The following is a 23,343-nucleotide window of genomic DNA, read 5'->3' as shown; positions in this document are numbered from 1 at the left end:
CCATATTTCTTAACTGTCAAATAAAGTCAGAAATGTAGATTAAACGCTTGACCAATTCAACGACGGCATTTGTTGTCTGATATATTAAAATATAAAAGTACTTTAAAAAGAAAAACGACGTCCAACGCATTTCAAGTGTTGTTTGACTGAATTATTTTGCTGCGGTTGTCTGTATCTGTAGAGACATTGATCAATATTTTTTTCTACAAATTCTTCAGCAAATAGAAAAATATATCTTAAAACTGCGTTATTTTCTGATAAACGTATCAGATTCATTTTGCAAAGATAACTACAATACATTCTCTATAATTTAAGTTTAAACCCATTAATAACGGAAAACTTTCAGCTAGTGAAAGTCCAAAATCGATTTGCCGTCTGACTGACTTTCTCATTATAAGACATTATGTTATATCACTGCACACACTTGACAATAAATATAGCAATACCGAAACATAATATATTCGATCAGGGTTTTGCCGTTATAAAAAGTCCTATAATTCACTGAAAAGGCAATATTTCTACGCTGTACATATAACATGCACATGCAGCGAAATAAAAATAAATCTGGCACTTCATTGGTTTTTCTCGTAAATATCAGCTGATTTCTAGTTCAAGTTAACCTCTACCCGGGGAAGGAATACATTTCAGGTAGGTAGATTTTGAAGACTAAACAGAAGTTTGAAAATGATTAATATGGAACATTAAAGAACAGTTGAATCCAATCGAAGTAAATGTTACAACACCAAATCGCAGCTTTGCACTCTTCGGTAGGAAAATCAACATTAAGCGTGTTTGGATTTTGTGGAGTGTGAAAGTCTCTGTACAGTTCAACCATTACTTCATGGCAAAATTGATATAACTTAAAATCTCAATTCATTCCTTCCGTATGCCCTTTCGAAATATGCAGTATTGCATACTTTAAGTATACGAAAGAACAAATTGTCATCTAGGGAGACTTTTGGAACAGCGAACTTAACGCCGCCTCAAGCTAACAACGAGCACAGCTTGGAAGATTACATAACGTGACCCTGAATATTTTACTGTGGGCTTTGATATGCCAAATAATTCATCAAGAATTATATGTAGTTCAATCGAAAACTGACTGAGATCGAATTCCCTATCGATGCATGATCGAAGAAACCATTTTGTTGTAGAGTTGAAACAAACCTACAATGTCAGGATGGGAAAATGCCGATAATAACACAGGATGTAACAAAAATTATATTTGGAAACCTACAATTGATAACGGAAACATTGTATAAACTAGCAATTCGTATGCAAATGTCGTAAGATAGAAACTGACAAAATTGAATCATGTAGACGATTTGATTAGCTCTTTTCTGTATGCGTCGTCTCGACAAAGAAATTTATGCGACCGTTTATTTCCATTATTTGCGATACTTATTTATTTATGTCTGGTTCTGGTGACAACAGAATCTCTGTAATTTGGTGTAAATGGTGAGGAATGTCACGGAGTTTTTGTGCGGCAATGTTTTTTTTTTGTTTTTTTTCTTATAAGCTGGCATTCTGCCAGCATAAATTTAATATTTTGGCGCATCTATTTTGACTTGAATGAGTGTTTTCAGTAACTGTTCGATTAATTGTTAATCAGATTATGCATTATAAATGATTCCTTAGGTCAAACTTTAGAATGCAGAAAACATATACAAAATATTTCATAGCAGAAAACAGAACAAACTGAATTCATGCTAGTAAAATATTTCCATAACGCCAGCCTTGTCGTCGAGTAAATCATATGTTTTATTTTATTTTAACGAAATTATTATTCAAGTCTTACATTCAGTTCATTGATAAATCAGCAAGGACAATAAAAGTAATCAGAATTAAAGAAAAGAACAGCTCGTCGTACAATTAACACACCATTGTCTAATATATGTTCGCAGTTATAACATAAATTTAACATAATAGCTCGTAAAACACGCAGGTTTCCAAAGTTAGAACAGATGTTACAAAAAAAAACGTATCTTTTTATGAGACTTTTATTCCCCAATTATGCATAGAAATAATACATTTTATCAAGAAATTGTACATCGTGCTTGCTAATTTATAATATTAGAACTGATATATATGACATCACAAAGCAAAAAAGAAAATAGAAGTCAGAGATACAGATGATGCTTAGATTGCTTAAAACAGTGTAGCTAGTTTCTTTTCTATGTGTCACAGAGACGCTCAGATATTTTAAGACATAGGTCAATGGTTTGTATATGCTAAATTTCTCAACCAATTAGAGGCTGTTCCATCAATATAAATTTGCTATGGTAGCCACAATATAAATATGTCTGAAGTCGCAAAAAGATGTGACAAAAAATGCCCGATCAATAATCTGAACATGAAATTCTAATGATCTGATATTGTTTAAAGTAAAAACGAATTACATTTAAATCACACTATATTACATCTCATTGTTTTCCTACCCTAGTATACGTAGCTAATTTGCACTTATGCCGTCAAACTGAAATATAACTGATCTGTTTTAAATGAGCATGTTAGTAAACAAATTAAAAGGATTTTTTTCTCATCGTATCAGTTCTCTCCCAGATGCTGTTAGGTAAGTCTGTTTAACCGCTAGTATATTGTCAACGTTTGCTGTCTACTGAAAACCCATTGTAACCCAGCCCTGTTTACATGGTGATTATGTCATGCATTTATAATATTTCATATTGTACTTCAATACTGATAACGAGAGTTGCTTCTTCACATATACAAGATGCACTTATATTCTAACACGATCCGCAGCAATTGCTATATAAACATACAGCGAAATCGCCTATACATGAATCTACGGTAAAATAGGGCTGGCTGTTACATTTCACCCCCCTACGATTGTGGCATAAGAGATTCTACTTCAGTTCCATTACATACGAATTATTTCAGGGCCAAACAGTTGAAAACAGCATTTCAAAAACATAAATATGATAAAAAGTCATATTGACCTATGTGTAGGACCTTAAAGCACGTTTTGGTCTCTACGAGCGAATTCAATTAGCTTAATTATGATTCCGCGGTGACGTCATAAATGTATGACATAAAGTATGACGTCATAATGATGTGACGTCATATAAAGTTAAGCTCATAACTCGTAACACAGGGTCAACTCGCCTAATTTAATGATTTTCTTCATAATTAGTTTGCGAGCTGTTAGATTACTAATTCATAAATATTTCTCAAAATTCTGATAAAAAAGAAACAAATATCCATACGTTCCATTGGCTATGCAGCACTTTCTGAGCATAGGGGGTAAATTGTAACAGCATATGACCCGAATGACGTATTACGCTGAAAATGTAATACTGTAAATGCGAATAATTTGCGTTGTTAGAATCGAAATAATAAATATGTTTCAATAATTTTATCAATTAATAAAACATGCGCAGTCGTTTGGATGCGAAGAATTAATTATTACGCATCCAAATTTCTGCCCATATTTTATTAATTGATAAAATATAGGAACATATTTATTATTTCTTAATTAAACATAGCGTACAACAACGACATGAAGTGACGACTGATAGCGAAACTTGCTGCTGACTTTAGATATTGGTCCTCGTGGGTTTTCAGGTCGTACCAAAACGTGTAAGCATTCTCATATTTTTAGGCATTGCAAGGAAGAAACATAAAATTATGAGTATGTATAAAATGAATAAAAACTAATTGGGATGGCATTGTAAATATGCGACAAAACATTACTCAATTAAACGGTAGTCAATTTCCAAGAGATGCCACAATTCTAATCAGCTCGAGACCTCATGGAAAAATTGCTACACGGGACACAAGTTACTCTAAATGAAGTTAATACAATATTCCCGTATAAACAATAAATACACAAACAAAACAGCCAGTGCAGCTACAAAATTGCAGACATACATCCTCAATACTGCATACTATTTTAGAAATAGCCGAAATTATTTCCTGCCTTGCCAACTGTAGATTGTTAGTCCCACAGTAAAATCAGCACATATCATGGTTTATGTACATACTTCAGAACTGATTGCCTCTGTTGGTATAAAAGTTCCGCTGTTTTCCTTGGAGCTAAAAGATTTTACGAAATAGGCTTCTTCTGGTGCACATTCTTGGTTTTTCAGGTATATTTTCTACTTGTTTCTTAGCTTGATATAGAAATCGTTATTATTTTAGCTGATTGAACATAAATATACAATAAATGTATTGTTAAAACCTTCAGATATCATGTCAATCGCTGAACAGACTCCAAGGTCATAGTTCTTTCCATCTTGTAATAGAAATAAAAGGATGTGTACAGTTTTAGCACAGTATTACTTTACCCCGAAACGATAAAATGATTAATTTTATATACATACTAAACTTGTGTATACACAACGTGCACGTCATATGCATTATAAAATATTAATAGTGAAAAATACTGATCGAAGTTCTGAGAAAGCTAGCTGTACAAGTGAAATGACAGATATGCATACTACTGAAGTTTAGCACATAAATTATTATGAACTTCTAACGTCAGAATATTTCACTATGACCCGACGCTTATACCCAATTCTGGGACCAAACGTTTTCAAATATTTACATTCTCTATATGTTTTGTATAGTAATAAGCGTTTATTTTGTATACACACAATGTTCAAAAATATTATTAGTATTTCGTGAGACTGCACGCGCGATCTGACATCATTCATGAAACGCCTGAACAAAATGATACCAAATTAAAACAATAAACATTTAATTACAGCTTAAACTGTTTTTTTTTTTCTGACGGTTTAACATAACCGGCACGGTTATCTGATTTTTCTCCTGGATATAAGGAGTGTTAATATGGTTAATACCCGTGTCAACGCAAAATATAGCATTTAATTCTTTATTATTTACATTGTTGCATGTATTACAATAAGGAAGTTTCTGGTATGTGCCATGAACAAAGGTAAAAATGGATTATGTCTTTAACGGTTTCAAATACATTTGGATTCACTGTTCATCATCAAGTACAGAAGCTAAAGCCCTGTCGTCGAGTTTCATAAACGTAATGAATTGTACCATTTCATATTAAGGTGGAGTTTCATTAATACTATTTTTTTAAATATATGGTCATGCGAAAGGGTTTTTTAAGTGAGAAAAAAGAATTAGTGACATTCAAGTGAGATATAAGCACTTCAAATGAAATAACAGTGATACATAAAGTGCCTAAATCCACTAGCTTTGGCAGTTGCAACATGTGCTATGTATCAAATATAAAAAATATCAATAAATGCAAAAACCGATTAATAAGAGTAGATGAAAATACATTCAGACACTTTTTGTGATTTCGGATATTAAGATGGTAAGTCAAAGACTGATCTTCTGTTTCATGTGACAGCTTCCTGGAACAATATTACTCCGGCATGATATATTTTGCATACGCAACATCTTTATAGCCAATCAGAATGCAATAACATTATTTCGCAAAATATTCGAATGTATATTAATATAAGAATGTTAATGTAGTCACTAAGCAGCACATGATGACTGTATTATATACTGCAGTACTGGTATGTTCTTATTATCTGCCCTTTTGTCACTAATGACTATAGTGGCATTGGGCATAATTAGTCACACTTACAGCTGTTAATAGAATCTTAACCTTAACTGTAAGCCCGGTGGTCACTTATGACTGTGGTGGCATACGGTATAATTCGTGAAATGTCACACACATCTGTCAATAGAATCAGTACCTTAATTGTAAGCTCGGTGGTCACTTATGACTGTGGTGGCATACGGTATAATTCGTGAAATGTCACACTTGCATCTGTCAATAGAATCAGTACCTTAATTGTAATATGACATGTAAAGTACTTAAATACTCTAGAGCAAAACAATTGTATATACCGCCAGATTTTACGCTTCGGATTGCTGAAATTGATAATATAAATAAAACTGTATCAATTGTGAGAAAACAGCTAAATTTAGATGTATTTTAACAAGAAATGTTATCCCCACGCATACAATTTTGTAGAATAGAAACAAGGCACGTGACACGAGGGATTCAGAAATTAACACTTGCCCTGCTAAATCTCTATAATGAACTTGTCCACCTTTCAATTTGGACAGTACCATTGCTTACCAAAATGATACTGACTGAATGACAAAGAATGCAGATCTTGACCAGACCGCACGGATGTGCAGGCTGATCATGATCTACTCTGTTCGCAAAGGCAGAATCAATCGTGACACGAGGTGTTCAGAAATTAATGAATGTAGTATTTCCTCATTATTTGAATTTTGTGGTCCTCAATAAATCGTATCACGTCTAAATTATTCATGACAGAGGCTGTATCTGATGAAAACGTGTAATGCAAAAATGATAAACGGGCATTTGAGCTGGCAATAATTTACGATAGAGAGCAACGAACTAAAGAAAAAGGAAACAAATCACATTAATTAATATTAATTTAATTCTGCTAGCCCTTGAAACTATTCAAATTCAGTTGCTTTTTACTTTAATCTTCCTACTGTCGAGCTATAATTTGGGATAGAAATCTGGATATAAATATTCATTGATACGCCAAGGGCATTTTATTCCTGATATGTTCAAGTATAAAAGTATAAAAAAATGATTAATAATATTATTAAGTCAAACCGTTTTTGTATTCCTTTCTCGATTGGATTTAATACTTTAAAAGGATTTTCTTTTTAACTGCGATTTAATTTTTTCGGAACATTTTCATTAAGTAACACGGTTGGAATGACTGGTTTTGTCATTATGATAATCGGTAGGTTTTTAGGAACTGGCAACATGCAATTTGATTATATTCAACACTGTTGCAGTTTCTATTTTTCGAAATATACACGGCCGGATTTTCTGTTGGACGTTTAGCCGATTTCTTCTTCACGAAAGTTGCAAATTTTAGGGAATGTAACAAAATAAAAAAATAAAAAACATTCTTTTCAATAACATTCAAGAACTGAAGTAAATAGATGTATTCTCTAAATTATAAATTGCAATCTGACGCAACTACTTTCATGGTTGAATTAAAATAACTTAAACTCGCTATTCATTTCTTTTTATTTCTGTACCCGCTTTACCGTATTTATACGCTCAGAGTGAAGTTTTAAATATATGAACGAACAAATTCGTCAAATAACGACGGCTGTTGGTATACTAAGGTTTCTGATGCGGTAAAATGCAATGTATGACGTCATCATTTGTATAGAAATGTGTTTCTGTGTATGAACCGTCTTTGATGTTATGATCAGAATAAAAATAAGATAGATGTATGTGTTTTCACGGGAAAATCATTTGAGTTCAGTGCATTTTGTTACGTAAATGCAGATTGCAGTATATTGTATTATTTTAGTATTTATCATATAAAAAGTATACCTACATATGCAGTTATCTATAATGTATAGATCTACTTATCTCTTCAATGCATCGTATTAACTGCACAGAGAAACAGATCTTCCAGACAACCTTGAGGGAAGAAACGATATAACATTGGTTATACAACACCAGTAATAACGCAGTGATGATGTAAATAATAGGTAGAAACCTACGATTATACAGATACATGGTACCAACCAGCCGTCCATATGCAAATGCCACATAAATGAAATTGACAAAATAGAAGTAAATAGACAGTTGTAAAACGCTATTATTCTTCTCGGCGACAGACATTTTGCATCATTATTTTTATTCATTATGTCTGGTTTGAATAGAAGCAGGTGGACAATTGTAAAACGCTAAACTATTCTTCGCGACAGACATTTTGCGACCGTTAAATTATTTTTTATTTATTATGTCTGGTTCGGATAACAAAGATGAATGCTCAGATGTATGTTTTTCAGTCGTAATTATTTGATAAGCTGCCAGTCTGCCATCATAAATCTCTCGGACTATCACCACTGAGTATTGACACATATACTTATTGTCCAAATCAATCGCTTCTTAAAGACAAAAAATATCGCATATTGTGATCCTAAATTAGCTGTACCGTATGCAAAATATTCATAGAATTGGTCCAGTCCGATGGAAAATATGTCATACGAAAATAATAAACGATGATTTGAATTCGCTAAACACTGGAGATACGCATTGTCCTCTTTTTGACGATAAACAGTAACAAATGTTCAATTAATTTCAGCTGATACAATAGTCAGTATTTCAACTAGGAATGCTATTATAGTTTATTGTTTAAACAAATGAGATGGACAAAAAAGTTTTCGGTGTTTTTGTGTTGCCAGATGTGCACATTTTACATTCCTTGTAAGTCACTGAACTTTTCGTAAATTATTTACCATTTTGCCAAACCGGTTATTTGCCTGTGAGGTTACATGTCATGTTTTCCACAGATTGCAATATTTGTCTATTCTTCTGCAACGATGTTTAATACCTATTTTTAAGAAAATTGACAAAAAATGAATGTTTTCGATTTGGGGAAGCGCTTTTAATCAATTGATCGGACATTAACTATCAATTGATTTAATGGCATTTATAATTTCTTCCCGTTAAACTTTGACATAAAAGTACTGTAACTCGCACAGGAAAACTCTTTCTAATTTCCGATTCTATGCAATTATATGCAGCAGTGTGGAACTTTTTCACACAGGAATACAGTGCAGATTTAACGAAATTCAAAAGAAAAATAAGTGGGTTATTCTAGCACCTAGACAAAGTAATATTTTAGGTTTACAGTTGCCATTATAAAAGCTGAAAATTTCTTTTCTGTCTATAATTATTTAACATAAGTTTGTGTCAGCTCCTTCAAGTCAAACTAAAAAGATATTAGTTCCGATGCATGTTCTTGTTGGCTACAAGTCGCCATGTCTTAGAACAAAATATGAACAAAAACAGTTCTTCTCCGTCTTTTTTCCCCTTCGAATTACTCACTGCTTGGGAGCGACAACAGTACTTCAGTGCTGAAGGTGATTTTTGTCTTTTGTCGGTCATAGTTTATTACAAAATATCGTGGACAAGTCGTTACTCATTTATATTATTACAAGAAAATAATATGATAGTTTATATGTGAATTTTATATAATATTTTTTAATACGGACTGGTTCAGCTGACAAAAACAAATCGTCGTCCGTATGTGGTAAAAATAGAAAATGTGTACGCGTTTCTCCGGTTTAAAAATCTTTTCGCAAAAGTATCATTCTAACTTAAAATATAATACCAGAACTAGCTGTCTGACATAATTCAAATAGTTTAATGTTACTTCAAATTAACTTCTTAAAAAGCCACGTGAGAAGGGAAATGGCCTATCTTTATTCATTATAGAAAATGAACTGTCTTTAAAATATCTGACACTTCAATGCATTTCAATGCATTTCACATTTTAAAATTGCTTAGACATGTCAATTTCAAGCTGAATGCCTCGACACTTTAAGCTGCCGGAAATTCGTTCCCTAACCAATGTCGGGTTTCCATGGTAACCTGTTTGTTTAATTGTTTAATATTCCCAGTGCATATGGCCCGACGAGACACCAATTTCTCGAAGTGCAAATTGTGTTTGCATTGTAAATGATTTAATTTCTTTTTCAATTAATTAAAACACTCTCAAGAATATACTACGGGCATGTTTGCTTGTCAATATATTAGTATGCTATCGGTTCTTTTAATTGTTTTCATTAGGTTTGAAACTTCCAAATAAGTATCTTATCACAAAACCTGCGGAATCCGTATAGTCTTGCAAAGCTATATTATTTTTTGTACATGTAATAAAATCATTAGGCGGGAAAATATGAATATCCTCAGCTTTAATTGCAGTTTGATCTTTATTTGTATTGTTTACATTCTGATTTCGGCTCACTATTTTTAAAAGTTACTTCAGCTGTGAAATACAAAATGTCAACAAAAAATCGCTAAACATCATAAATTTTAAAAGGGCATATTCCATTTATCATTAGTACGGTTATTTCTATGAAATTGAGAGAGAATGTCCGAAATTGATTTCCTGACTTGGCAATAATCATGGCTAACCCCCTTTGCTGGATGTAAAAATTCGAAAACTAAGCTTTTGGCTGTCATACAATTATTATAATAAAATGCTTAGTAATATGTAATATACACTAGAGTATATACAGCATTGTTACCACGAAATATTTGAAAAAACGCTACGATCCTCAAGACTAGTGTACTTTAAATATGACTGACAACATTTGCTGTATATTATTTGTGGCATAGCTATAGAGAATTTTACTTTGCTTTTAATTTTCATACATCTCTGTTTTTATTTCCAATCTATACACTTGATAACATGCCATGCATGTCTACAAAATACCAAAACCAAACGAACAAAAGTGCAATTCATTATCATAATGACAAAATGTTTATGTTTATTTTCCTGATCAAGCATTTAGCGGCAGATCTAGTTTAAATATTGTAGAATTATTGAAAAATAATAAAATATTATGATAACCTACATGTAGATATCTATTTTTATTTTTTACAAATACATCACATGAATGTTGTCATTTTGTGCTACTTCCATTTTTTAATAAGCATCTATATAGCAGAGAACAACTAATTGAAATGTTGATTTGTCATGTCAGTTTATTTGCACTTCAGTATGAAGTGTATTTCAGAAACACTGCAGAGTTCAGTTATAGCACAACTTTGCTTTGATATTTAAGCTCCGCCTTTTCAAAAAATTTAAATATATTGCATAATTATATAGCAGTACAAACTTCAGCGAACACATACATGGCTATGACACAAATCAAATTATATGTGAAACAAAAAGGAAATTCATCGATCAACCAATGTCTTGTTTGTTGAAATCACCAAATTCACGCACCAGCGTAAAACCATAGCATTTAAAATGGCTGTGATATCAATCATGGGTGGCGTAAAGAATATCGTTATTACAATTGCTACAATAAGAATGAAAACATTGTATAAATGTCCTATCCGTGTGCAAATTGCTTAGGAAACATATAAAAATAGACTTCTGTAGTCGGTGTATAAACCGCTTCGTCTCAACGGGTATACTTTTGACCATTTCTCCGTCTGACTTTGATAGCTTTCATTCATAGTCCGAACCTAATCAAACAACGCTAAGTCCGTCTGTTATTTTCAGGAAACTCCCTGAATCCTGACCAGCAGTTAGACATTCTTCATCATAAAAGGTTTCCCCATTTATGAAGTTTTGTGTTCCTGAATGCCGTCCCCATTTTGTACAACATTTATGTCCGGTTCGGGAATGTAGCTTTGCCCATGGGAACTTGTTTTTCCATTAGGACCAATTATGAGCTACTTGTCGCCGAACTATTTTCGTATTGTTATGAAAGATAATTTATGTTGCACCTTTATCCAGATAAGCAAGCAGACGCAATCACTGCATCACGCTGTCTGGATGATGCTCTTTTTATGGTATTTTTTTCTATTTAATGATTGATACTTTTTATCACTGAGAGCTTCAGTTAAATAAAACCAACATGTTTGCTTCTGTTTTGATTTGCATCCATTTTATTCTAATTCTAATAATATACATACTGAAATTGTTTATAAAGGAGATGATTTTATTTTCATCATAATGTTAATTTCCCTCATCTGGATGGGAACGTACCCCGCAACACTTAGCTCGTGACCTATATTTTTAAGCTGGATGGCTTCCTCACATGAAGAATTCAACGCCCCGAGTGAGACTCGAACCTGCATCGGTGAGGGGCAAGTGATTTGAAGTCAGCGACCTTAAACACTCGGCTATGGAGGACCCCTGTTTACACATACATGCATATATGTACATACAAACATACATAGTCGATTTTGTCGGGTTTTGTTTTGGATAGTTGCGGACTGGATCTTTGTCATTGTGTTTTGTATATAGGACATGTTTGAGGGATCCAAAAATGATGAATATAGTTCATGCCCCAACTTGCATGCTTTGGTCTCTAATAAAGCTTGCTTAATATCATAAGCAAACGTTCCATGACAGCGGTCTAGTATGATGAAATATACGAAAATGCTTAGTGATAATTTAAACCGTCACACTCTGGAGATGCACATCGTCTTATTGCGAGAGAATAAAATGACAAAGATTAGTTTGATTCTGATGCACCAGTCAGAATTTCAAGTCAGGAGCATGATAGCTGTCAAATGGTCTTGGAATGCTGTCACATGTGTTCTTAAAGCAAAGCCGGTCACGTTTTTGCGTTTCATTACATCTGCCCGTATGCATTTAGCTATTCTAATAACAAACGGAAACGTGTTCGGCAAAATAGGATATTTGTTTGTTCTGTCGGAACTGTTGGAATTGATACCGGTTTTCAACAGTATTTCAGCAACTAATGACAGACAGTTAACAATGCCAGTGTTCCTTGATCATCTCTACTTTATTTGTTCAAGAGCAAGGATACATAGGCTATTTGCGTGCATTTAAGGACGAATCCTATTTAATAAAGTTCCGTTGAATCTACGGATGTAAGACCCGGCATGTATTGCATGTTAGAGGTCGATAACCCCTATTCATAATTTTAATATGTCCGAAACATTGCGGGATGATACTAATTTCACTTGGGTAATGATTACATCTTACTCGGACTTCATCAAAGACTCCTTGTGTAAAATCTCAAACTTTAAACTAAAATGAAAGTATTTAATCCATAAAATTTGTCAACGAAACTTTTTTAGTTTGAAGCATCATCTATTGGCAGGTACTTGAAAATGCAGCTCTCTGATTGAACTCTTGATGTCATGAGAAAGTTAAGAATTGTCTTAAATTTGAAATTGCAAAACATTTTCTGTTCATAAATCTTAATTAATAATCTCTTCAATCATGTTACGTATGTACGAACGTGCACTGACTAGGAAGTTATTTTCTGAAAATTTGGCAAATTATTTATCATTTTGCCAGACAGATAATTAATCCCACTGGGCGAGTTCTAGTTTGTTGTCCGCCTATTGCAGATATATATGTTCGTCATACGTTTTCGAAATCATGTTTGCTAGGCAATAAACAAATGTAAATCATTATTGTTATAAACAGTTTCTGAAACTATATAAAACCGAAAACGGATTATCTTCGTCCATATACCAAGTGATAACTTATATACTTAAGAGCATCTAAATTAGTCCTAAAATGTTCTGTTCGTTCGGTCTAGTTATTACGGCCCTCCCGATAGGATTTTTTGTTTAAAAACAATGAAAAAGAGCATGATATTTACCTAGCTTACTTTGAGAGAAACTGCAATTGCATTATTAAGCTGAGAACCATATTTAAACCCAAAGACATTCTTTCTATGGAAAGTTGTTTCCTTTTTGCATAGCTGTTTCTTGGTATACCGGAACCGATGAATGCGAAAAAGTTGATTGAGACAGGGTGCGAAACTCATTTGTCTGGTTCATTGATAATCGAGTCCGATATTGATACCATGGGACCGAATACAGACTATCATACGACCGGGGTTAATCAAGCAGACAATTCAGCTGAAGCTGATAAACACAAATATATGCACAGTCAACGCTTCCAGCTAAAAGTGCATTTAAGTCAAACAGTGATCACTATAGTTGGAATAAAAAGGTTAAACATAATGTAACCTTTTCTGACATTATATCGGATATAGGTACTCCCGATCTATCGCGGGTAAATGGGATACCCGTAAGAATCACAGACAGACAATACAATAGCGATTCTGAGCCTATCGTTATTGATGATGACGACTTTGCCGTACATGTAAAGAAAAAATCTAGGAGATTTTTCATTGGAGGGTTTAAGAACACTATGACTGAATCGGGCCTATCTTCATATGTATCAAGGCGGGGACTGAATGTGACTATGGTGCGTATTTTTAATCTGAGACGTTCTGTTGGCGGTATTTTAATACGGTTAAATGTGGAAGACAATAGGAATACTCATTTTCTTCAGCACAAGGTATCTTGGCCAAAAGGTGTCACGTGAAAACCATGGAAGTCACGTGGTGCTCGTGGTAGTAGCAGACAACAGGTAGATAATAAATGGGGTCATGATCAAGGACGAAAAAATCAACATAGTGGTATAAACAGTGGTGGGTACATCAAGTTAATGAATAGATTTGATGGCCTTGAAGTTGATGTAGATTAGACAATGGCGTGTAGATACAGAAACGTTAATATATTAACATGGAACGCTACAGGCACCATGTCCAGTGCCTCTTATCTTTGTGACACATTGATTAAATATAATATAGACATATGTGGAATATCCGAGCATTGGCTGTTTAACCATAACCTGTACTTTCTTGATTCCATGTGTAGTGCTTAAATGTTTCATGCTGTATCTGACTCAGATTTAAATTTCCCAAGTAGAAGAAAAGTAGGGACATTTTTATGCATTTTTATGGAACAAGAACATTGATCGCTTTGTCACTCCATTATCGGTTGACGACGATCGTATTGTAGGCATACAATTACAAGTTGCACCCAAACAATATGTATTCTTTTTCCAAGTATGTTTACCTTGTAAAACTCATGCAATAGATAAATATAATACATATATTGACAAACTGTATAATAATATGTATTCGCATGCAGTGTATACATACTTCATGGGTGATTTCAATGCACAGATTACAGCTAGCGATGGCTTAGGGGGCCGAGGGCAATTATTTTCTCGTTTTATAAAAAACAGTTATTTATTGCCTGTGAACACTTTAGAAAGTTGTTGTGGTTTAAAATCAACATTTATTTCGTATGACAATTGTCATGAAAGTTTAATAGACTTCATCTGTGTGCCACAAGAATTATATTATTGTTTAGGTCATAGTGAGATACTAGATGACAACTGCTTAAGGATGTTGGATACGTTTCAGGCCAATTTGTTCTACAATTAAGAATTTTTTCATACTTTGCATGTTTGAAGATCTTTAGTATCTATTTCATATGAAAGCAAAAAAACGGTAGGTCACCGAACTCCTTTTCATTATATCGGCCATTTTCTACACACACTGTCAAGACAAAAGTGAAATTTGAAAAACCTGGAAAAATTGGGGGTACATTTCAAAACACAAACTATCTTTATCAGTTGTAAAATAATTGTATTTCTAACAATTCAGTTTGAATATGCTATGAAGTCAGTATGAAATTTTAATGATTTTCACATAATACTGTTACTCATTTTCACAAGGCAATATAATTACCCCACCCACTTTTTTCCAATGGGACCAGTACTTGTATCAGTCTAAAGATAGCATAACATTATTTCTACAATTAAGATTTTTGAAATACTTTTTGTATACATTGTGTCTCAAAATTGCTTCAAAATAAGGGTAAAAAAAATGGGGGTCACCGATCATATAAGAGAGATATTCTGTATTTTATCATAAAAGTACCAAAATTTTAGAATATTGGGGTCTGCTGGCAAATAAGCTGTAACAACAAATATTTTCATGAAAAAAAAACGCCTAAACAATATGAACATGTGTGCAAAACATAATTTTAAATAACAAAATAGTTCCAAACCATTTACATCGACATTTCATCATAAAAAAAAACAGATGTAATATTACCCCACCCACTTTTTTAAAGTTAAGTATGAATTATATAGCATTGTTAACACTCCAGCATGAATATTACTATAACAATCTTCACCAAAGTAAAAAAACAATATTCATGGCTACATAATCTGGAATGTGTTGCATTATGGGGATGATCGACCAGTATATCAAGAGTAATGTGCCCCTGATATAATAAAAAATAGCAATATTTACCCATTTTTTACAACTGTATTATTTTTATTTAAAGAAATCTCTAATAAACTTAGAAAATTGTCTAAAATAGACAATTAGTACGGCCAGAGGATCTTGCAAGACCTAGATTTCAGGCATTTTCAGACTAGCAAGTCCAGAGTTATCTGTCCCTGTTATATAAAAAGTTGCAATATTTGACAATTTTAACGCTCTAGTTTGAACATTTTCATAACAATTTTGATCAGATTTAATGGCAATGTATACGAGCACAGGCTCTTGGAATAACTCGATTTTGGGTATGATCAGACCAGCTTGTCCGGAATTATGTGCTCCTGATATATCACAAAAAATGTCTGTTAACAGCACACTTGAAGGAGTTTAGGAGATACAGAGCAGACACAAAATTGAAGGCTTTGAGTTGTGACCTTGACTTTGAACCGACATGGCTGACTCATGGGTTCTGCACATTGTCTTGATGAGGTGATCATTTGAACCAAGTTTCATGAAAATCCTTCAACATGTTCAAGGGGTTTAGGAGATACAGAATGGACACAAAATGTTACGGAAGATGGAAGGACGGAAGTAGGGAAGGATGGACAGAGACCATTCCTATAACCCCCACCACTTGTGGCGGGGGAGTTATAAACACCATGACAATACCTTCAATTCAGCACCTATAAAATTTCATGTTGTGATAATTGCCTACAAAAACAAGTCCCAGTACTGTACCGTATTATCATTTTCTAACAGATGGTTAACCACCTTAAATATTTCTAACAGGTAGTGAACCACCCCAAGTAATCTAAAATATTTCTAATTGTCACTCAAAAATGTTCTGGTATGTAGGACTCTCAATGAAAATTATCTTATATCATATATGATAATAAATCACCTTAATGTCCAGAAGTTGTGTTGAGCTACCTTAAATAATTCTTCCTGTAATAAGTTACTGAATTAAACCAACAAGCTACTTCTAATCAGGCCATAGAAATATATAGTGTGTAGTAGACCAAAAACCTATCAAAGTATCTTTCAAGTTCAGAACTGACTAGTACTGAAATAAATAAATTTCTTTTTAATTCACTGCACAAGATATTATATTTGAAAATTTCTATTAATTGACTATTTGAGAAAAGTACCTTGGACCTTTCATCAATGAAATTTACCAAAATTCTCTAATATAAAGCAAAGAAAACTTGTAATTTGTTCAGGATAATATTAAACAGTAATGTTCAAATCAAATAAAAGTACATGAATTTGTATACTGGGTATAAATACTCAAACAGATTTTCTGAAAATCTATTAATAGAACAGTTTTACTTTATGCTAAAATTAGTTAACCACTGGACCAATGAAAAATCAATACTACCTTGTAATGAGGATGTGGAAAATTGCTGGAATCCCAAAATGTGTAATGTAACTAATAAATGGGGATCCAGAAACTGAATAAAAAAATAGGACAAGTCTAAAAATAAATTCCACTGACTAAGATTAGTAACAAAGTACTGGCTTGTTGAATATACCTTTTAATTGTTAAATATATTGTTTTTAAAATAAATTTTTATTTTGATGGCAATTTCAATAGATTTCAATAGATTTAAAAGATAAAATTTAGTTTGAAAAGAGATAGATAGAAGATACATCCAAAGAACTATAAAATACATTATAGCTATTTGATACAACATGCAGAATCCTTCACCAATTATAGTTTAATTCTGTTAAAATCCCTTTTACCAAGTTAATGTGACTTGTGAATTTTCTTTCTATCTTTTACAATAGCACATCATCTTGGCTGATAGTGATTCTTTTTTTTTTCATTTGTACTTTATTGAAATCACTCAAAAATCCTAACTGATTACTGAAATACTAAACAGTTGTAAAGTTCAACATCCAATTTTGAAAAATTTTGATTGATTTAAATACACATTAATTTTACATCCACTCTAAACCTGTATGATATAATGAACACAATTCTCTCAGATCACTAGCTGTTTACTGGAGGAATCACCGTGTAAAAGTCAAATCAAAATAAGTGTAGACCAGTCTGTAAATACTGTCTCTTCTGTCAATGATAAACCTGTTTCCAAACTTTTCCATACACTAAAAGTTTTCATTTTACTAGTATAATCTTTCTATGTATGTTGTTTCGTCAGAATCACCGGATTTTTTCTGTATCCTAAACTCACTGTTGTCGACCTTTGTAACTGACTTTGTACTTCTGTTCTGTCACCCACTAAGTAACATTATTCATAAAATTCATTCACTTGACAAATTAATCACCACATATGTATAAACATCAACATATGTGTGAAGTCTTGAGTACATCTGACATTGTACTTATAATATAAAATTAGTGAGTATCCTGCACAAAGCTCAGCAAAATTTTCTCTCAGAACTAATAATTTATAATTTAATGTTACTTCAAATACTTGTCAATCTGACTGCACATCATTTAACGACCACACATTTACAGTTGACACCTCATCACGAACTCTCACTGGGGCTGCATTATTGTACTCGCCCTTACTTGGAACCTTACCAGTTATAAGAAGGAGAAATGTGGTCTGTTCTGCTCTTTATTATTTCCTTAGAATCTGTTCTACCAAGACATTTCTCAAACTGTACTCTACTCATATCTGGTTCTGAAAATAGACATAACTTATCTGGTTCTGAAAATTGACAATCAATACAATTCGCATTGTTACAGAATACTAACTTGATTACTTATAATTAAATATTTTAAAATTATGTATACTAGGTCTTTATTAATTCATTCATAAATCATCATGATAAAACATATTTAAGCACAATGGTCCATTACTCCAGAAAAGATAAAAGAACCTTAAGGCCTCAACAGACGTTAAGTTCTAGTTGTACAACACTAATTATCTCAAAGATGTACAATTTTAAAATTGTACATCTTTCACATTTAGACAGTATTCCACTCCCATTTAAATAACAGAGCTTTACCTAGTAAACATAGTGCATTAGGTACTGAAAAGAATGTAACCATTCTTAATAAAAAATAATATCCCATGAATGTGGTTATAAATGCATGACACAAATGAGACACGCCATAAGAAAACCAACATAGTGGCTTTGCGACCAGCATGGATCAAGACCAGCCTGTGCATCCACGCAGTCTGATCAGCATCAATGATGTTTGCTTTCAAAGTCTATTGCAATTAGAGAAACCGTTTCATAGCGAACAGCATGGACAAGACTGCGCAGATGCTGGTCGGAAAGGCAATATGTTGGTTTTCTCATTACGCGGCTCAAATCATTTAACTTTTCACACAGTGACTTTGCGACCAGCATGGATCAAGACCAGCCTGTGCATCCACGCAGTCTGATCAGGATCAATGATGTTTGCTTTCAAAGTCTATTGCAATTAGAGAAACCGTTAGCGAACAGCATGGACAAGACTGCGCAGATGCTAGTCGGAAAGGCAATATGTTGGTTTTCTCATGACACGGCTCAATCATTTAACTTTTCACATAGTGACTTTGCGACCAGCATGGATCAATGATGTTTGCTTTCAAAGTCTATTGCAATTAGAGAAACCATTTCATAGCGAACAGCATGGACAAGACTGTGCTGATGCTGGTCGGAAAGGCAATATGTTGGTTTTCTCATGACGCGGCTCAAATCTTACAAAATAGAACATGTCCTAATCTGTAGGTCAAGAAAGATTTACGAAATCAAGGAATAGCATCGAACACACGATAACATTTGGCTGTACATCTTAAATTTTATTGGTGTTGTACAACAAAAACCTACCGTCTGCTGAGGGCTTTAGAATGAACTAAAATAATTAATAAACAATTACAGTACAGTATGATCTACAATCAAATGACAATACAATATATTTTACATGACTCACCAGACTTTTGGAATCTGTAAACCATAAATGAACAGGAACAATGCCACACCACTCGTGACAACTTCCGCATTCATTCTGGTGCTGTGCTATTTTGTGTTGATGTCGTATGTATTTCCATGTTTTTTTTCCCAGTATTTATTTTGGAAATCTTATGGAAAATGTAGACAAGCTTACTGTCGCCGAGTGGCTGCTTTTAAATTTCTGACTTTTGTAAGCTGCCTTGACAAGTGGTCCAATTCAATAAGTCCTTCCTTCCTGCCATTCTGGAAACTGGATAAAGTCCTCATGGATCGCTAGTGTAGGAATTCCGAATGCCAGACAAAGTGTCATTTTTTACGAACCATATTTAGATCTATAGTAATACTTCACAGTCTGTTCCGGTACTCTCGACAGCTAACAGTTACTACATAAAACTGATGGCAAACGTAAAACAAATGACAGACGTAGTGAGACGAAGATTCGTCAACTTTTTAGCCAAAAAACTGCATCAAGACGACACTTCCGCATTGCGCCAAAACAAACGACCGCTTTACGAAACCGGTGAATGTCGTTAAAAATCCCGCGATGAACTTAGATTTAAAGCCTCAACGAATAGTTTCCTTCTACCTTTTCCATTAAGATGCCGATTATTGAAGATTCTCTTGGAAGGCAAGCAGAAAATAAGTAAAAATCAACAAACTTAAATTTTTCGACTTTACGTAAACCGAGAGCATTCGCGCATGCGCACAAAATGTATCGAACTACCTTAAATGTTTCGAGACATCGACCTGTGTTTTGTAGTATTAGAGTACCATATCATTTGAATAACTGTTGTAATCATGGGAAAAGTATTTCCAACGAAAATGTGAAAATAAACTGGAGGAAGGTTAATGCTGAACATATATTAAAAATTCAGAATATGTTAAATATGACAAAAGACTTGAATGCATATAATATCAAAGATCTTCAAAAACATGATATTGACATTTTATATAAGGTGATAGTCAAATATATTGTACGGTATGGCGAAATATGTTTTCCAAAATTGTTGTATAAGAGTTACTTAAAGCCTTATTGGAATACACATTTATCTCAGCTTCATAGCGCTATGTCAGAGTTGCGGAAACAGTGGTGTGATCAAGGTCGACCTAGAGAACCAAAGACTGAGTTTTTTGTTAAATATAAAGACTCAAAACGTGAATTTAGATTGTATCATAGACACTATGTAAATCAATATTATGGTTGGGTATTTTGGAAATTGGTTAACAAACGACGTAAAAGTTCAAACAGTACACCTGGGGCATGCCTGCGCTTTAATGATATAGTATATAGAGAGCAGGAACGCATCAGTGAGCAGTAAGGGCTTTACTTTGAAGATCTGTATACGCCAAAAGACAATCAGGATTATGAACAGAGTTGGAAAACCTATGTCAATAACTCAGTCCAAGACTACATCTGTTGACAATGATGCGATGGTTACAAGTGAGAAAATCGAATCATTTATTAGTCGCCGGTAGAAACCGGCGACTATATTTGATACGCTTTTTGATTTTGCAGCTGATAGGAGAAGTTATTAAAATGTGACAATGAAAAAATGATATTTTAAATATAAAAGAAAATAAGGCAGTTAATGAAAGGCTTATTTAAAGGAATTAGGAGCTGAAAATTGCATAAGATTTTTATTATTTCAAAAGATAGCTTTTTAGGAAAATAGGAAAAATGTATATAGAACTTATCCCTATACTCCGTATGAATAGCCCTATCACGTGATCTGAAACAGGTAAACATTCTCACTACACTGCAGAGAGAATGCCTTTACAATGGGTTTACAACCATGTCAGATTAATAACCACAGTTAATCTATTTCTTATCACTTGCTAATAAATAAACAATTAGACCCTCAACCTACACAGAATCGTAATTTAATCCAAGTCTTTACAACATTCTACAGATAATTTCAGAAATGGCTTCTAGTAGTTCTCTGAATTGGAGTAAAAAGAAAATGGAATTCTTAATTATTTGCTATTACATAAAAGAATGAGGAAATAATACAGGGTCTTTGAAAAATGATACATTTTTTAATTGAAAGTTATGTACATGATGCGTTTGTTTGTAAAACAGACAATAAATTCCTTCTAAAAGCAAAATGTTGTCGAAGTCGGCGGAAACATGAATTACCAGTCCACATACATTGTCTAAAAGAATCAAACGTTCTTGACGAACAATGCAGCTGTATTGCTGGGTTAATAAAAATGTGTACTTTCATTTAAACAACTGAAACTTAATTGAATTTTTGTGTGTTATTTATTCAAGATAATACTAGTTAATCTTTGCAATGTGTACATGTGGTATGTATATAAACACACTGGCTGGGAAACTCTTTCTGATAACGTGATAAAATTTGTCGATACGGAGTATATCATTAAATTTCGTGACTTTTTTACCTGATTTTAAATTCAGTTTTCCGGCGATATGATGCTCTGCATCAAAATTTTACTTGTTTCTTCTTGTCCTATTGGTAAAGCACCAGGCGCAGACGGAATCATGTATGAACACTTAAAGTTTGGTGGTACATTTATTGTGAATTTCTGTTCACGGCAATGATAAGAAGGGCATACATTCCAGATGAGATGAAACATGGTATTATTGTAACGCTTCACAAGGGAGGAAATAAATCAAAAGACAATCCAAACATTTTATCGAGCCATCACATTAACGTCTGTGGTGTTAAAATAATACGAACTTGTTTTATTAGACAGATCTAAAGATGACATTATTAACAAATTAAGTAAAAATCAAGGTGGTTTTCAAGAAAAATTAGGATGTTTAATGACTTCATTTATATTAAGGGAAAGTATTTTGTACAGCAAAGAGAATCACAGTAAATTGTACGTTTGCTTCTTGGACGCCAAGCAGGCCTTCGATAGAGTCTGACATGATACGATTCCTTTTAAACTGATTGAAGCAAACATTGACCCGACGGCCTTTCTTTCATTTGTCAGCTTGTAAACGAACATGACCAGTTGTGTCAGAAGTCACGAATTTAGGTCCGAGTGGTTCTGTATTAGACAGGGTACGCGTCAATGCGGGAAGAGTTCGCCTTTGCTATATCTTTTATCTATAAATGGGCTTATACAAGAAGTAGAGAACAGTAATTTAGGATTCTCCATATACAATATGAATATTTCCTCACCGACAGTTGCCGATGACATGGTATTCATGTCGTATTCACAAGCTGGACTCAATGGAATGCTGCAAATCTGCCACAATTATTCGCGTAGGTGGCGATACGAGTATAATCCAGATAAATGTGGTATAATTGTTTTTAATGAAAGCAAATGTAAAAGCGAAAAACCAAGGCGTTGGTTTTTGGGTGACAAACAGATATTGGAAACTGAGTCCTATGTTCATCTTTGTATTAACACAGACAGTTTACTATCCAGTAAAAGTAACATGTATAATGCGGATGTTAATCTACGTGGTACCCTACTCAGTATATCTAACTGTGGTTTAAATGCTGATGAGTTAAATCCAACAACGTTGTATTCCATCTATAAATCAATTGTCATACCGAAAGGGATGTATGGATGTGAGCTTTGGAACAATTATGCTTCGTCTGATCTGCTGCAGCTTGAACGATCACACAGATTTTGTATCAAATATGTTCAACATCTTTCCGCAAATATAAACACTGATTTTGTTTTAAGGGCCATAGGTTCCCATTCTATTGATTGCGAAATTGATAACAGAAAGCTGCAATTTTTAGGACAGTTATGTCGGCTTCCTACACAATACAAAGCAAAAGACTTATTTAACAAGAGACTTTTCATCTTTTTAAATTGTGATATGCA

The 23,343-nt window shown here is 33.4% G+C and overlaps 1 long non-coding RNA gene across 1 annotated transcript; it reads right to left on the bottom strand.

Moving 5' to 3' along the window:
- Positions 1-14,958: 14,958 nt before the first annotated feature.
- On the bottom strand, positions 14,959-20,182 carry LOC128549047 (uncharacterized). Its single transcript, XR_008367446.1, has 2 exons — positions 19,514-20,182; positions 14,959-18,272 (listed from the first exon to the last, which is right to left on the bottom strand). It is a non-coding gene; the product is annotated as an uncharacterized LOC128549047 (long non-coding RNA).
- Between the last annotated feature and the right edge of the window lie 3,161 nt (positions 20,183-23,343).

Source organism: Mercenaria mercenaria, chromosome 15 (genome assembly GCF_021730395.1).
Source record: "Mercenaria mercenaria strain notata chromosome 15, MADL_Memer_1, whole genome shotgun sequence".
Lineage (NCBI taxonomy): Eukaryota > Metazoa > Mollusca > Bivalvia > Venerida > Veneridae > Mercenaria > Mercenaria mercenaria.
This window is presented reverse-complemented; position numbering and strand designations above follow the sequence as displayed.